Here is a 14,777-nt window from a genome sequence, read left to right on the forward strand (position 1 = left end):
TGCTTTGATAATGACCTGGATTCCATAATTAACAGGAATAAATCTGACTCAGAGCATAAATTAACACCCACACACAATGTGGGAGGACGAGGAGAGAGAGAAGGGAAAAGATAGAGTTCTGCTTCAATAATTATATGACTGACTTTATTTTTTTATTAAAATATTATTGCAAGTAATGGTGGATTATATGTTTGTTAGCAGGATGATCAAACTTACCAAGAGGAAGAAATTGGTGTCAATTTTTTTTAAAATATTATTTAAAGATGTGGAGGTCGGGAAACTCCTGGTTTAGATGAAGGTATTCACTCTACTAGTCTCCTGACTATTAATTATCATGACCTCCTGTAAAGAACAGGTTTTCACTAAACCTGAACTTGAAATCTTCACCTTTTGGATGGATCAACTAGTGATCACCTTTTCCAGTGATGACATAATGCATTGCAGCAATGCATTATGGGAGTTTGGGGTTTGTTTTTTTATCATCGTTATTATTATTGTGGTACATGTTAGCTTAGGAAGGTTGCTAGTGTTATAGATCTGTTGTGTTTTTATAGTTCAAGGAATGTAGTTCGTTTGGTGAAGAGTTATGTTGTGACCATGAGTGAAAACAACGTTGCGATTTACCTCTGCCACCCTCTGGGCTGCTGCATGTTGAAAGTAATTTTTTTTAATTTATTAGACACCCATGGATAACAGAAATTTACTCAAACAACCAAACTCATAACAGAAAAGTCAAAAGCAAAAGGAAATATAAGAAAATAAACAAAATACACGGTGCCTAAAGGCGCAGGCAGAAGCAACACTTATCAACGCCTACATGCCTGTATAAAGTCAAATCAAACCAGGCATATATGCCTGATCATAGACATTTATATCCAACACAATCTTAACAACAGCAGCACATAGCCACAGATAAAAGAAGTCAAATATTTCTCCAGACAGCTCCCCCAAAAAAAAAAAAAAAAAAAAGGTTTCACTATAACAGCATCTACATATAACACAACCCAACTACATTCATCTAATTCATATCTAGAAAATACCATTTCTTTGTATAAATATTTGAACCAGTTGATATCTGGATATCACTTAAGTTTCTCCGGTAAATTATTAAATTTTTCTGGGGGCCACAAATGAAGCACAGAAGCACCTCCTAGTCATCCTAGCGCCAGCGATTTTGAAATAATATGAACCCCTTAAATTATACTTTCCTTCTCTCTGCGTAAAATATTCTGGAATTCTGAAAGGTAATTGTTTAGTTTTTGCTTTATGCATCAACTGAACAGTCTTAAATGAAATCATATCATAAAGTTGTAATATCTTTGATTTAATAAACAATGGATTGGTTTGATCCTGAAATACTGAATTTTGAATTATTGTTAATGCTCTTTTTTTTTTGAAGGATGAATATTGATTGTAATGTAATGTAATGTAGATGTAGCTGGGGGTGATCCAAAGGTGGCCTGTTTGCTTCAATGTCCACTATGTCATGAGCTGGAGAACATATATCATGCCATAAAGAACATCACTTTTCAACACGCCACTGCGATGCGCATATATCAGCATGCTCTCTTGACATGGTAATAAATAACATATATCACCTTTGCAACATGTTCAGCAGTGTTCATGATATGAGCGCATCAATTCATTCATATCAGTTCATTAATTCCTTGTTTGCGTCCATGGCCATGGTTGATGAACATGAAGTACTCTTGATGACTCTTGTATTGTCTGCACTTTATAACAGGAATTAAATATTTTAACAGAGAAAATGAAATTCATTTGTTTTGTCATTTCCAACACAGACCTTCAAGTCATCAGGCATCAATTACACATCATTACCAGTAACATGATTTTCTTACATTTAAACAGTACATTCATTGTTCTTATGATGTTCTGTGTGCTCTCATTATTTTGTCGTTACACATTTTCGTCAATTTATGTACATTTGTCCAGCATGTAACTGCTGCTGCTAATGTGCGAGTGCGATGTGGTATCACACCTCTCACTGGTGTGTGGTATCACACCACTGGAGGTTTGCACTCCAATATGTGCCTGACTACTTTGCATATTCTACAATTTCTATTATTACACTTGTCAAAATTTGACAATTTCTTAAAATTCTGGAAAAACCTCAAAGGTGGAGCCTGTGATTGATTTTCATCCTTTTTTTTCCCCCTAATTAACTGTATTTGATGTTTAAAAAGAGAAATATAAATATCTTCTCCAAAACTGATAGAGAATAAACATGCGGAGGAAGATTAATCTGAAAGTTATGAAAACAATCTCCAGCGAAAATATTTGGACAAAGTCCTGCGGTTTTTTTTTTTGTTTGCTTGTTTTTTACACATCAGCCACAGCAGGATGAACGTTGAACCAAATAATGAATGTGAGATATGCAGCTGTAATCTGAAAGTTATAAATCCAATGAACTGTTCCTGTCACCAAAGCAAAGCGGAAAAATAAAGCAAATGATCACTAGCTTCAGTAACACCAAAAATACATGAATGAATGAATAAATAAACAATCTGGTTCATTAAGAAATGAGGCATTGGTGAGCCCAGGAATCGCAAAAGATCCAAAACCGAAATACAACATTATAAGGAAGCAAAATGATCTGCAACAGTTTCTGTGGAAACCTGCACAAGATCAAAAAGGAATTTTACACATATACATATACAAATACACATATATATATATATATATATATATATATATATACACATATACAAATAATGAATGTTTATGAGTTCAATTGTACGAATATTTCATGAAATGAAAGCTGGAACATACCATTCAACGAGGCGAAGTCGACTTGAATAGTATGTTCCAGCTTTCACCGAATTAAATATTCATTCCATTGAAAGAATGTAAAAACATTCATTATTTGTTTTATATAACAGTTAAAACAGATCCTTGTCATCTGACATTTTATTAATTTATAAACAACAGAAAAGGGACTTACATTTTGGTGTTCCACTGCTGCTAAAGTCCAAATTGTGACATGTAGTCCAGTGATGCAGTGCACTGACTTTGGAGTTCCATAAAAAAAAAAGAAAAAAAAGAAAAAAGAACTGCGTAGTTCATCAGTCCAGCAAAAAAAAATCACATCAGCTTTTCATTTAGGAGCTCTTCATGCATCCAGACGGCTTACAGCGGATTTTGTATGTGTGTGTGTGCGTGCGTGCGTGTAGTGAGCCTTAGAACTTTTCAGGCTACCCTCGTATATGTATGTGTGTGTGTCTCTGTCTGTTGTCATTTCGGCTGCTCCCGTTTGTTCGGGGTCGCCACAGCGGATAGAGCCAGATCCGCATTGGTATTTGGCACAAGTTTTACACCGAATCAGTTAGCTCAATAAAATCGTGGCGCTGTCCCTGCGCACGCACACACGCAACCGGGTCGGCGCTTGCGCGTGCATCTTGTACCCAAAAAAGACTGTGTACATCCTCAGTGCAGTAAAAAAAAAAAAAAAAAAAAAAAAAAAAAAAAAATCACACCAGAAATTAGTCCAGCTTTTCATTCTTTCTTCCTGCTAACAGCCTCCAGACAGTGCAGTGGATTTGTTTTTGTGTGTGTGTGTGTGTGTGTGTGTGTGTTACAAAAATTAGCAGTGTCAGTTAGCTCAATCAAATCATGTCTCGGTAGTCGTTGTCCTCCATGCTCGCGCACACAACCAACCTGGTCAGCGCTTGTTCGCGCGTGTGCTACCAAAAAAAGACTGTGTACATCCTCAGTGCAGTGGGGGGGGGTAAATCACATCAGAAATTAGTCCAGCATTTCATTCCAGCTTCCTGCCAACAGCCTCCAGACAGCACAGTGGATTTGTTTTGTGTGTGCGTGAGCATGTGCATGCACGAGCACGTGTGGGCATGTGTGTACACATGCGTGTGTGTGTGTATGTGTGTGCACGCACATGTGTGTGCAGAGCAGGACTGGCAGAGAGCTGAACACAAATGTGGCTAGAATTCAGCTAGCTCAGGGATCGTGATGTCATACTCCCCAACTACATTCGTGCATCATCCTCTGTGCTCTGTGACACCATTACATGTGGCTACAACATGAGGACAGCAAACAACATTCTTTCTCTGTATGCAATTTCTCGCCAAGAGACTCTGCTGGCCAGAACCACACGCACACAGCCGCGCTGTCTTTTCTTCAGTCTGACCTTGGCTACATGAACAGTTGTTGCTGCATCGCAAACTGTCCTCTCTCCACTGGTGCTGAATTCACACCGCGTGCCAGAGCATTGGCCAATCAGAAGCCCATTATGTAGGCTTGGACAACCACAGGATATGAACACATGAATATCGTAGAAGTAACAAACAAGTACAAGACAAAATGATAAGCAAACTGGCAACTAGGGGGGGAGGCAGATGTGAGCAGGACTTGCTGATGAATGAACACAAATGTGGCTATAATTCAACTAGCTCAGGGGTCATGACGTCATATTTAGTAACTACATTTGTGCATCGACAGCATCCTCGCCTCTGTGACACCATTAAATGCGGCTACAATGGCGAGAACAGCAAACAGCCTTCTTTCTCTGCGACCACTGGGGAAGTGCTCTGTCTGATGATCGCTCAAAGTTTTGAGCATGCACAAAACATTCTAATGGACTTGCTGAAGATCACCTGGCAAGGAATACATTTAACAAATGAGAAAAGGACTTGTACAGAACAAAAATGACACGAACGGGTATCTAAATTTTATATAAATTACTCATACATTTCCTCAATCCATCATCGTTCCACTTAGAACTGAACTCTGCACACATAAGAGGGAATCAGCTCGGCATGAGACACAGGATTCAGACTACAATCACAACACCAAACAAAAACACTTCATGAGGCGAGTGGTTCAATGCCCATCCCAGGACCACCCATCAGAGCAAGGAAAGGCACCAACACAGTCACAGTCCCTTAAGCCAAGGCTCCCACACCAGTGCCAAGGGGAGAGCCCAGCCCAGCTAGCCCAGCTAACAGTGCTAGGCAGGTACCACCTCCATCCATCCAGGAAACGCCCTGTCCCACACAGTAGGGGAGCCCAGACAGCTCCCCCCACCACCCCCCAGAGACCATGGAGCAACATAGTGGTGGTGAGTTTGAATTCTTTACACCTCAAACACACAAAAGTACAAATACCTATGGACCCAAGTGCACCAAGTGATACAATACAAACTTTTCACTGGTACTGTAGGTCCAACTGTTTAATGGAAAACATTTTAATGAGTCATGTGCTGCACATTTGTTGGGGTTATTTTTAAAATCGCAAAGCAGCGGCAGCGAGTGGCGGCAGCGCTGACACGTTTGTCTTTTTATAAATGCAGCTGGAAGTTTAACTTCCCGCCAGTTTGCTGCCACAAATATGTGCAGAAATCAGAAGGTTTCACAGAAAGTTTGAGAGCTTCAAGCTGAAGGAGACTAAAATTAGACCACCACAGAGAGAATCAAACTGTGATTACATGTCTGACCAGGAAAGAACATAAAAACAGCAGGAGGTCATTTTACAGCTGAACCAAACTAAACCCTGTCCAATAGACCACAATCAAGATTTCAATCTTATAGTCCAAATATAAAACACAGCAGGAAAAAATAAAAACCTCTATAAGTTATAATCGTTACTTTGTTTCATAATGCTCTCTGATGTGGGACATGTACAGCAGCAGACTTTATTTAATTTTTATGGATTGTTTGTGTTATTACATGTTGACTCCAGGAACATTAAATAAATGGACAAACATACCCAAAAAAACAAAACAAACTAGAGCAATCAGATTTCTGACATCCGCAAGGGTTCATGAGGATTCAAAACAAAAGATATGTGATTCACATCGTGACCCAGTGTCGCAGACCGAACGGTCCCCCCTAAAATTCGGTCCGCCCTGCCTTCACTGCGCATGTGTCATCAGCCGCGGTTTACGGCTTATCACCTTGTTTCTGCTTCAAACTGCACTCCAGTCACGATCTATCTCAACGACAGATATCTGAAGCTTTTGTACAACAATCATTTCCACATAAATTCAGCATTATTTCATCATAAAACACAGAGGAAGCGATGAGAGTGACGCGGCTACAGGAGCTGCGAGCTAATACGATCACTGCGCATCGGTCATTTCAAAGCGTCACCAAGTATAGCCCTGTTTCTGCTTAAAACTGACTTTAGAATGATTTAAGAGGTTTTACCTCGTCATCTGATGGTTAATAATCCCATTAATCCATTTGATCACTTTGGGTGAAGAGAGTCTGTCTCAGACGAGTTGCTGAGCTCCGAAATGACGCATGCGCAGTGGAGGCAGGGTGGAGCAATTTTTAGGGCCGACCGTTCGGTCTGCAACATCAGATTTTACCTGGATCTGGATTTCACAACACAATGCAATAATTGCATACTGATTCAGAATGGTCCACAATCTGCAATCTGATACTTAATTCATAAGGTGAAAAAAAAAAATTGTGTCTTCCTGACTGGATTCGGATCCAGATCACCTCCAAAATTTAATGGGTTCTTCCATGGCCTAATATTTATGTGCGATGAAAATTTAATCAAAATCCATGCAGTAGCTTTGGTGCAATCCTGTTAACAGACAGACAGACAGACAAATAAATAAATAAAAGCACATGACTTTATTATGTCCTTGGCGGACGTAATAAAGTCAAACAGCTTGACCAAGAGACCTTTTGACGACAGATTCTGCTTGAACGTGATAACTTCCATCATTGTATCACTGGGTTTGTGTTCCTAAAAAAAAAAAGCAATGCAGCACATATGTGATTAAGAACCCTGATTTCTTTTGGCGGCTCCTGTTTTTGGGTTACCACAGAGGATCCAGAAAGATTTGGCTCAAATTTTAGGCTGGATGTCCAGGCTGAAGTGAGGAAAGTATTGGAGAAAGGCATGGCAAGGTCACACTTGGACTGAAGAAGGAGGGGGTGGAGATTTGATTTGAGAAGAGTGGGAATTTTCACTGACTGAATTTTTATCGTGAAACAGAAGCAGATAATCAAAAGACACCAACAAAAACATCACCTGTGAAGAATGGGGGACTTGGTGTTTTTATCAGTTATGGTCAGCTGTTACTTTTGGGACAAAAGTGAAAAGTCTGTAGACAGGATGTTCATGTATGGAGAAACTTTCAGGAACAAGGCTCTAAGCAAGGCCCCTTACCCATTTCCTTTCCAAGTCCATTGTTCACAGAGTACAAGCGATGAAACAAATCCCATCCAACGCAGGAAGTCAGAAACACAGGACGGACAGAAAACTGTCCCCTGATTAAAACACAAAAAGGAAACCTGCACTCCATCCAGATCTTCTGAGAGGAATGTGAACACACCCACAGTAGCTGCTCTGTTGGGACCAAGTTAATCATTGTCGATAAGACTGCTTCGGTCCTCCGTCACAACCCTGACAAGCCGCCGCCTGACAGGAATGTAAACATTTTCATCTGCTGCTTTCAAACCATCAAATCTAATCTTTTATAGTGGAGTTTTTAATATTTGACACAGACAAAGCAGATTTGTGATGTCTGAAGACCATGTTTGGAATCCAACAGGCTCACATATATAGTCCTGAAGAAGAACGGTCATTAGCTTATCAATGAAGATTCTGATCAATCATCAAGGTAAAATAAACATTCTCTGATTCCACCTTTGTGAGGACTGAGACTCTCTCTTTTGAATTGAAAGTTGACGGACTTGCAGACGGTAAACAGACTGCATTATACAATGCTTTTTCATCTGAATCAGAAGTCCAAGAGCTTTACAATGATGCCTCATATTCAGTCACACACCCTGATGGCAGCATTGTGCCATCTGAGGAACACAACTGCACACTGGGAGCAACTTGGGGATTTTCCAGATTGACAGGGATTTAAACAGAGGATCTTCTAGTCTCAAGCCCACAACTTTAACCCCTAGACCATCACCTCCCCTCTGTAACAAAGCCTGCACCATCTGTGCAAGTTAAACTAGAAATCACTTTTTAATGGTACAACATATAACACTTATCCAAATGCTATCGATCAGGAAAATTCCTTTCTGGTGTCATGTAGGAACATCTACAAAACTGCTGTGTCACAGCAACACAGGCAAAGTCGCTACAACACAGGTGCTAAGTCACTGCATCCTAGGCAGAGTCACTGTAATAAATACATGGTTTTCTTGTTTTTGTAAAGAATGTCTAATATATGACACTAACAAAAATAAACAATTACATTTTTTGTTGCTAAACTGTATGTGTGTATATATAGACACACACTAACACAAAACCCAAAATACCAGTGTCACCGACCGAACGGTCTCCCTAAAAATCGGTCCCCCTGATGACGCGGTTCACAAATTATCACATCATTTCTGCTTCAAACTGCACTCCAGTCATCATCTGGCTCAGCAACAGATATCTGAAGCTTTTGTACAACAATCATTTCAAAATAAATTCAGCATTATTTCATCATAAAAGGCAGCAGAAGCGATCAGAGAGCAGCGGCTAAACGAGCTGCTAGCTGATGAGTTCAATGCACATCGGAAATTTCAAAGCGTTACGGAATTTCGCCTCATTTCTGCTTAAAACAGCCTTGTTTCTGCTTAAAACTGATTTTAGAATAATTAAATTAAATTTTATCATCTGAAGGTTAATAATCCCATTAATCCATTTGATCTCGTTGGGTAAAGAGACTGACTCAGACGTGCTGCTGTGGTCCAAAATGATGCATGCACAGACGCAAAAGGCGGACCAATTTTTAGGGGTGGACCGTTCGGTCTGCTACACCGATACATTTTGAACTAACCAAATTAAAGTAGATTTTGGTAACAGTGTAAAAGTCACCTGAAACAAATTTTATAAATACTTATTTCTAAAATCAAATCACCACACTCACGACCAAAAAAATGCCAAGGTGCCAGATAATCATAAACCAACTAGTAAAAAGGAAGTATCTGCACACTTGGATCAATGCAATTAGCAATGCAATGCAATTAGCTTCGATAACAGATAATCAGCTAACTGAACAGTTATTTTTTTAATGAAGCTAAACCGATAAACCACACAAAGATTTATCAGAAGCTACAGATAACAGATAACTTCCAGTATTGTCTCCAGTACACTTGCAACAACTAACAAGCTGATTTTGAGTTTTAACACCACAATCACTTCTGTCTTTGTGCGCCCTGCCCACTGCTGGAAGCTCCTGGATACTGCCATGAACACTACTGGCCAGTAGATGGCAGTAGAGACCGTGAAAACTTGCCAAAGCAAAATTCCAGATAATCTGTGCCTGCTACGTTTAAGATGCGTGGAATTTAATAAATGCAAACTGAATTTCAGACACCTTATACGAGGGCTGTCAATAAAGTAACGGTCCTTTTTATTTTTTTCAAAAACTATATGGATTTCATTCATATGTTTTTACGTCAGACATGCTTGAACCCTCGTGCGCATGCGTGAGTTTTTCCACGCCTGTCGGTGACGTCATTCGCCTGTGAGCACTCCTTGTGGGAGGAGTCGTCCAGCCCCTCGTCGGAATTCCTTTGTCTGAGAAGTTGCTGAGAGACTGGCGCGTTGTTTGATCAAAATTTTTTCTAAACCTGTGAGACACATCGAAGTGGACACGGTTCGAAAAATTAAGATGGTTTTCAGTGAAAATTTTAACGGCTGATGAGAGATTTTGAGGCGATTCTGTCGCTTTAAGGACTTTTCACGGTGCGAGACGTCGTGCAGCGCTCTCAGGCGGCGTCATCAGCCTGTTCAAGCTGAAAACCTCCACATTTCAGGCTCTATTGATCCAGGACGTCGTGAGAGAACAGAGAAGTTTCAGAAGAAGTCGGTTTCAGCATTTTATCCGGATATTCCACTGTTAAAGGAGATTTTTTTAATGAAAGACGTGCGGACGGATCCGCGCGTCGGGACGCAGCCGACGCGGTGCGGCGGCACAGGAAAAACACCTCCGTGTTGATAACCATTTGTAAAATCCAGGCGGCTTTTGATGGCTTTCAGTGGAGTGAGTATATGAGAAATTGTTTAACAGGCAGGACATGTTCCAGCTTGTCCTTAAGGCTTTCAACAGAGGTGTTTTTCCTGTGGCGGAGCGTCGCGGCGGCTGCATCCCGACGCGCGGACCCTTCCGCGCGTCTTTCATTAAAAAAATCTCCTTTAACAGTGGAATATCCGGATAAAATGCTGAAACCGACTTCTTCTGAAACTTCTCTGTTCTCTCACGACGTCCTGGATCAATAGAGCCTGAAATGTGGAGGTTTTCAGCTTGAACAGGCTGATGACGGCGGCTGAGAGCGCTGCGCGACGTCTCGCACCGTGAAAAGTCCTTAAAGCGACAGAATCACCTCAAAATCTCTCATCAGCCGTTAAAATTTTCACTGAAAACCAGCTTAATTTTTCGAACCGTGTCCACTTCGATGTGTCTCACAGGTTTAGAAAAAATTTTGATCAAACAACACGCCAGTCTCTCAGCAACTTCTCAAACAAAGGAATTCCGACGAGGGGCTGGACGACTCCTCCCACAAGGAGTGCTCACAGGCGAATGACGTCACCGACAGGCGTGGAAAAACTCACGCATGCGCACGAGGGTTCAAGCATGTCTGACGTAAAAACATATGAATGAAATTCATATAGTTTTTGAAAAAAATAAAAAGGACCGTGACTTTATTGACAGCCCTCGTATATTACTCTGGAACAAAGACAACAGACAGTGTTTGACATAAGCAAGACGTTAAAGAGCAAACAGGAATCAATTGCAGTGATTCCAGTTGAAAATAGTGGAGAAGCAACCTGAGCTGCTTCTGGTATTTTTACATAAAACAAACAATAACAACGTCTATAAACCAAGAGAATATATTCATGAGAGTTTTAGGCAAAATATACAAAACGTTTAAGGCTGTTGTCCGTGTGGAGCCTGATCAGAGCGTCTCAAATGCATTTCTCCTGTTGTGACTGTACTATGATTACCCACAATGCACCAGCAGCATGTCTACACTAAAACTTTCAAAATTAGTGCACTACTTTAAAACTAAAACATATATCTGATATTTTCACTTTATAAAACTTCAGATGTGACGTTAATTTAAATAACTTGTCTGAAATTAGTTTAGTTAAAATTTTAACCATAAGTTAAAACTGTATGCCTCTGGATGACTTGGGTGATATTGCCAGCGTATCAGTATGGGGTCAAAAGAAATGAGTTTTTTCTTTTCTGTGACCAGCTCTCCTTTGCTTGCAGATGATAGAGCAGTTTCTTCTAGAACCAGCTCTCCTCTGTTTATGGAGGATAGAACTGCGCATCTACTAGCAACAGTTAACAGATAGGTACTTAACTGTTTTTAGATCTCACAGATGTTTGTTAACTATTCAGCTTTGTTTACCACGTTTGCAAAAATACGTTAGCGGTCTAAAAATTATCGGACCAAAACTTATCGGAAGATACTTAGTCCTATGATGGTTTTCAAAGTTATCTGAAAAGCTAATCAGATAATGAAAACATTATCTTTGATAATTAGCGGAACTGTGCCCACCACTGCCTGTGCTGCACCAGTCCTGCTCAGATGGGAAAAAAACATAGTGGTGTCTTCTCTGAACTGCAGTGAATACTTCTATCAAAGGAGAAAAAAGATTAACCACATAAATGAATGAATGAATTTTATTCCGCACAAAGACACACACTTCAAAAAATCTCCCGTAAAACAAAAACAAAACTAAAAAACTTGTAGGCAATTTTCCAGTTTTGTGCAGCTGAAAGGGTGTAGGCTGAAGCAAAAGCTTATAAACACCCATCCCTTTTACCATATGTTATATACACATACATAGTGAGTTACTTACTTACAGTTGTATGCAAATGTTTTGGCATTCCTGATCATTTTCATGATTTTCCTTTATAGATCATTGGGTGTCTGGATCAGAAATTTCAGTTAAATATATCATATAGTAGACAAGCACACTGATATTTGAGAAGTGAAATTAAGTTTCTAGTATTTACAGAAAGCGTGCAATAATTTAAACAAAATTAGGCAGGTGCATAAATTTGGGCAACCTTGTCATTTTATTGATTTGAATACATTTAGCACTAATTATTGGAACACAAAATTGGTTTGGTAACCTCACTGACCCTTGACCTCCTTACACAGGTGAATCCAATCATGAGAAAGGGCATTTAAGGTGGCCCTTTGCAAATGTTTCCCCTCTTTGCATCTCTTCTAATGAGTTGCAACATGGGAGCCTCTAAACAACTCTCAAATGACCTGAAAACAAAGATTGTTCAACATCATGGTTTAGGGAAAGGATACAAAAAGCTATCTCAGAGATTTCAGTTGTCAGTTTCCACTATGAGGAACATAGTGAGGAAATAGAAGACCACAGGCACAGTACTAGTTCCCGAAGTGGCAGGCCAAGAAAAATCTCAGATAAGCTGAAGCAAAGGATGGTGAGAACAGTCATAGTCAACCCACAGACCTGCTCCAAAGACCTACAACATGATCTTGCTGCAGATAGTGTCTCTGTGCATCGTTCAACTATACAGCACACTTTGCACAAAGAGATGTTGTATGATGCTGTAATGCAGAGGAAGCCTTTTCTGCATACATGCCACAAACAAGAGTCACTTGAGGTATGCTAAAATACATTTGGACAAGCCAGCTTCATTTTGGAATAAAGTGCTATGGTCTGATGAAACTAAAATTGAGTTATTTGGACATAATAAGGGGTGGTATGCATGGCTGAAAAAGAACAGCATTCCAAGAAAAACACAGAAAAATCTGGAGGTGGTTCCATCATGCTGTGGGGCTGTGTGGCCAGTGCAGGTACTGGGAATCTTGTTAAAGTTGGGGGTCACATGGATTCCAGTCAATATCAGCAGACTCTTGAGAATAATGTTTATGAATCAGTGACAAAGTTCAAGTTGCGCTGGGGCTGGATCTTTCAACTAGACAATGACTCTAAACACTGCTCACAATCTACTAAAGCATTCATGCAGAGGAACAAGTACAATGTTCTGGAATGGCCATTTCAGTCCCAAAACCTGAATATTATTGAAAATCTGTGGTGTGATTTTTAAGTGGGCTGTCCATGCTCAGAAACCAACAAACCTGAGATGTTTTGTAAAGAAGAATGGTCCAAAATACTTTCAACCAGAATCCAGACTCTCATTGGAAGCTATAGGAAGTGTTTAGAGGCTGTTATTTCTGTAAAAGGAGGATCTAGTCAATATTGATGTATTTTTTTTTCTGTTGGGGTGCCCAAATTTATGCACCTGCCTAATTTTGTTCAAAGAACATCTGCACACTTTCTGTAAATCATATAAACTTCATTTCACTTCTCAAATGTCACTGTTTGTCTGCTATATGATATATTTAACTGAAATTGCTGCTCCAAACAACCAATGATTTATAAAGGAAAATCTTGGAAATCATCAGGGGTGCCCAAACGTTTACATACAACTGTATATACACTCATAACAACAAATACCAAAAAAGAAAAAAAACAAGCAGAGGCAATATAGATTAATCAGTGAACTAAAATATATCAATACAACAGTAACAAACTCAGTTAACCTGATTCATCATACTATAATAAGTAATTATATTGTTTTTATAGTCATTTTAAGCCAACTAAAGTACAAGATAATTTAATGCTATCAGAACAGTTATTCCAAATTTTTACACCTTTTACAGAAACACAATGACTTTTTACAGTGGTTCGAATCTTTAATCTATCAAATACTAATGTTCCTGTCAAATTATAGCTGGACTCCCTCACTTTAAACAGATCCTGGACATGTTGAGGCAAAAGTTTATTTTTAACTTTATACATGATTTGTATCGTGATATAATCAACCAAGTTCCACAATTTCAAAATGTGTAAACAGACAAATAGTGAGTTTGCTGGCTCACAGTATGGTTTATTACTATATAGATATATCTAGACAGACAGACAAACACACAGACAGATATTCAGTAGTTGCAGCTCTAAGATGGTTTTTGTGTGCGAATGTGTGGCTGTTTCCTGGATATGAACTCAAATCCTTTGATAAAGTGACTTTGGAAGTGCAAGTGCATGCGAGTGTGCACGTGTGAACACATTTCCACTGGACACACCTCCACTGTCAGGAAACAAGACCTTGATACAACACAAAGTGGTCATTAGGTGGCGTACTTTAGCCTAGAGTCACAGTCCCGTCCCAGTCAGCCAGACTGTATCGGGTCTGAAGAGTCCCACATGCTGCAGGCAGCTACTGCTTCAGCTCAGCAAACTCTCACCACAACCAAAACACACACATATTCAGAGTAAAAAGAAAAGAAAAAACCCTTCTATATGCAGTGAGAAACATACAGACGCAAATTCCTTTCTCTTAATTGTAGTTTTCTTTTCCAGATGGGTTCTGGTGTCGTGTTGCATGTGGCAGCAGCGGTCGGACTATTCTGAGACTGCCAGAAAAGGAAAAAAAAAAAAAAAAAAAAAAAAAATCAAACAGACAATTCACATCAAAATGAGTTTGTAAAGATCAAAATGCAGCTAATTATTTTCATTATCAATCTGTCAAAGATTTTTACAATTGCAAGCGTCGCGGTCTCAGTTCTGGTTCATGAGTGGCTCCAAAACACATCGCCGGTGTGCATGAGGAGTTGTGGTTCTACTGTCCTTTCATTATGGCTGCATGAATGAGGACTGCACCAGCCTGTAGATGCTGCTAGAGAGACAGAGTTGCTCCTGGTGTGTAGTGAGCGCCTTGTATGGCAGCACCCTCACATCGGGGTGAATGTGAGGCACTATTTGTAAAGCGCTTTGAG

The 14,777-nt window shown here is 39.7% G+C and overlaps 1 protein-coding gene across 6 annotated transcripts in view; it reads right to left on the bottom strand.

The window, feature by feature from the left end:
- Nucleotides 1-14,777, bottom strand: part of LOC117527488 (caskin-2-like) — a 172,381-nt gene that overhangs the window by 123,079 nt on the left and 34,525 nt on the right. The window contains exon 1 of one of the 6 annotated variants that reach the window (XM_034189859.1): nt 5,927-5,932. The exons of the other annotated variants lie outside the window; for them this stretch is intronic. The gene's annotated coding sequence lies outside the window, so the exon portion shown is untranslated. Of the gene's footprint in view, nt 1-5,926; nt 5,933-14,777 lie in introns of those variants that run through there. 6 annotated transcript variants of the gene reach the window in all.

This window comes from Thalassophryne amazonica, chromosome 16 (genome assembly GCF_902500255.1).
Source record: "Thalassophryne amazonica chromosome 16, fThaAma1.1, whole genome shotgun sequence".
NCBI lineage: Eukaryota > Metazoa > Chordata > Actinopteri > Batrachoidiformes > Batrachoididae > Thalassophryne > Thalassophryne amazonica.